The sequence below is a fragment of the Nanorana parkeri genome, unplaced genomic scaffold, assembly GCF_000935625.1.
Source record: "Nanorana parkeri isolate BGI_ZX_2015 unplaced genomic scaffold, ASM93562v1 scaffold198, whole genome shotgun sequence".
Classification (NCBI taxonomy): domain Eukaryota; kingdom Metazoa; phylum Chordata; class Amphibia; order Anura; family Dicroglossidae; genus Nanorana; species Nanorana parkeri.
The window spans coordinates 1017638-1020951 of NW_017306466.1; the positions used below are offsets into that span (position 1 = coordinate 1017638).

The 3314-nt window shown below is 42.6% G+C and overlaps 1 protein-coding gene across 1 annotated transcript in view; it reads left to right on the forward strand.

Moving 5' to 3' along the window:
• The window catches only part of UBL3 (ubiquitin like 3), a 151368-nt gene that overhangs the window by 1041 nt on the left and 147013 nt on the right, over positions 1 to 3314 (forward strand). The gene's annotated exons all lie outside the window — the stretch shown is intronic.

The following is a 3314-nucleotide window of genomic DNA, read 5'->3' on the forward strand; positions in this document are numbered from 1 at the left end:
GTGTTGTCTGGATTGTGCAGCTCCACACAAGATTTTCTAGTCATGGACTGGGGGGGACACATTACACGAGACCGCTAGAGATCACTGCTATTACTGGTCCATAGGGACTACTGTCTGCTGGGGCCGCACAGAAAGTGCCAAAGGGCTGCCTGTGGCCCCCAGGCTGCAGGTTAGACACAAGAGGTTTAGCCTTCCACTCTTCCCTCATGCTTTTATAGCCAACAATGCTCTTGTCATTTAATCTTCGCTGTGCAGCATCATTTGGAAACTTTTATTTCTTTGCCAATTGATCTCAAAGTGTGCCGAGAGTCAAAGATAGATTTAAAACCCCTGACGTCTTTAAGACATTAGGGACATTTCCCCTCATTTCTTGTCCTCAAGACACAATAGGAAGTGAGGGGAAATCTCTTTGTAGACAAAACAAACATCCCCATAGGAAGATTCCCTCATAATGTTGGCTTTTCACCCGCTTTCATTCTCAGGTCATGACGGTCACCAAGATACATAGGGATAATGAGTCTCTCTAGTGGGGGACACTGATGGCGGTAAAAAGCAAGCAGAAGCTTCCCCACTCTGTCCAGAATGAAGAAACGAGTCTTGGCTTCAGATAACATAAATATCATATAGACCGAGATGTTAAAGGAGAAGGAAAGGCAGCACAACAACCACCTTTACACTGTAGCCTCTCCATTTCTCTGATATTCCCCGTCTACATTTACTAATAAATCACAATCTAAATACCTTCTTTTTAAAGTTTTCTATGTGGTCACATGATCGCAGAGCTCCGGCTAGTGTGTGGAGTGCGGACAACGCTACTGATTTCCTGCTAATCCCATAGAGCTGTCATGTCCCCCGACGGCGTCCATGGCTGTAAGGCTCGCCATACTTAGTTTTTTTTTTTTTCCTGTTCAGATGTGGGAAACTTGATTCCTCATCCACACTGTTATCCCCTCCACCTGTCTATTTGAGGGCCAATTCACAACAGCCGCTGCGCAAAACGCACATTGGTTGGTATGTGGTACCCGACACAGTTCTGATGCACGGATCCTGACACATTGCATTGTGTACTTTTTTTTTTTTTTGTAGCACTTTATCGAAATGCCACAGGTGACGGACACAGTGGGCTGCCAGGCGGTTGTGCTGCGCTTCATCTTGCTCCACTGCAAAAAAAAAAAAAGTACGGCATGTGCACACCACCGCAACGCCAGTGAACTGAACCCATCAGTGACAAAGCCTTGGTGTTGCGCTGGAAACAATGGCCAGGGCAGCTCCAATGCATTTGGTGTGAACCCACCCTTATTCTGACATTGGTAGGTGTGCCGCTGTCAGAATACCTGAACAGTGACTTCTGCTGATTGGCTGCAGCCACGGTTAGGATGAGAATATCCAAAATAGGGGAAGCAGATGGAGCTTTGCGGTCATGTGACCACATAGGAAAACATATTTAAAAAAAGTAATATGTAGATTGTGATATATTAGAAAATGTGTACAGGGAACATTGGAGCAATGAGGAGGTTAAAAGGTCTGTTATTATGTAGCTCTTCCTTCTACTTTATGGACGTCATTGGAGTCCCTAACTTTCTGATTGCTGTATTAATATCTGTGAAGTTCTGCATCGGTTGTAGTTATTCTAGAGGGATACCACTAACAGCAGAAATCTTCTGAGGAAGTGGTATGCAGTAACCCGTGACAGCCAATGGGAATCCAGATTTCAGTAGTGAAGAGTTGGTTAACGTTTTCATGTCGGCTTTTGATTGGTGGCTTTACTAACCTGCGCTGCTCCTGGTAAACGATTACATAGGTAGTTCTGATCGTCGCATCCTCTGCTTGTGTTTTTTGTCATGCGTTGTGCCCATTGCAGATCACATTGAGAGTTTTCATGAAGTATTTTCTGTTCTGGGTTCAGAATTGGCTCCAAGACAAAGCCGAGAGAAGTGAAATCTATAGCATGCATACTAATGTGAAATGTCAGCATTTAAGACAGTTTGGGTTTTGAGTTCCCTACTCAGTTGCTTCATGTATCAGCAGTTTATATCTGCAGTGCAGGTTTTTTTTTTGTGATCTACGAAATCCCTTCACATGTTCAGTCCCAGTTCCCTCTTCTTCATCATGTACTGAGAAGAGAATGAGTGTTGCCTGTGGGAGTTGGAATGGAAATCATGTGTGTCTACATCGTTCTTCACTGGGTTACTGTGTATTTTGCAAGCTATGCAACCTCAGGAGAGCTGTTCATTTTTGGAGGAATGTCCTTTTTATTGGCAGGTTTATGCTGGTGTTACCTAACAGAAGGCTGGCCACGGCTCGCTTTTCCTCATTCCAGCTCCGAAGGTTCTGTGTTCAGCAGTATTTTGGTTTGAAGGCAGGCCAGGTCATTAGTCTGTTAGTGGATTCATATGTAACACATCAGCATATTTATGAGGTTGCATTTGCATACTACAAACTAAAACTTGGCCAAGCAAGTTTTTGGGCTGCTGCATTGTGCAAGCAATTATAATTTTTGCTACCATATAAAGGTTTTCAACTCTACGTATCTTTGAGAAAAGCGTGTTATTTGTTTAATTCAATGTGTTTTTATACGTGTTTAGTAAAGATTCCGACCACTAAAATATTAGAGCCTGCAGGTGTTAGGAGTGTGCTTCCATCCAGATGAAAGAATTTTCTCCAGGCAACAAGTGCACTCAGTCAGCTGGCCAGTAAATCATGCAGCTACTTTCAAATTAAAGTGACACTAAATTCAGGAGTTAAATCCTAAAAAATACATGTATGTACCTCAACTATTAACAAAAATGTATCTTATTTGTGTATCACTCGGCTGTAGATCCTCAAAACGTCTCTGAATTGGTGCCGACACTGTCCTTCCTTACGGAGGATGACTATTTTTGTTCGCCATGGTCTCTGTGTGTTGTAAAGTAGTCACCACTCCAAGCTCGCTCCTGTGATGGACTACAATCTTAGTATGTGTATATATACGTATCTCTGACATTGCATAGTGCTTTCTAGAGTACATCACTTCCTGTCCTGAAGGAGCCTACGTTTCAAGGTCCGTAGTACGTTCATATAAGCGTACACATATCCATTCTACTAGCTTTGGTCAGGTGTCAGTTAACGTAGATAGAGGTGCAAAAACTAATCGATCATGAGAATAGTTGGCAACTATTCTCATAGAGAGAATCTTTTTATATACAACCAATCGATTAGTTGAAAACATAATCGGGTAACTGATTATGAAAATAATCGTTAGCTGCAGCCCTAAACCTAGACATATCTGCTTATTAAAAATGCTGACCGTTCATTATGGGTCATTTGAAAAGGGG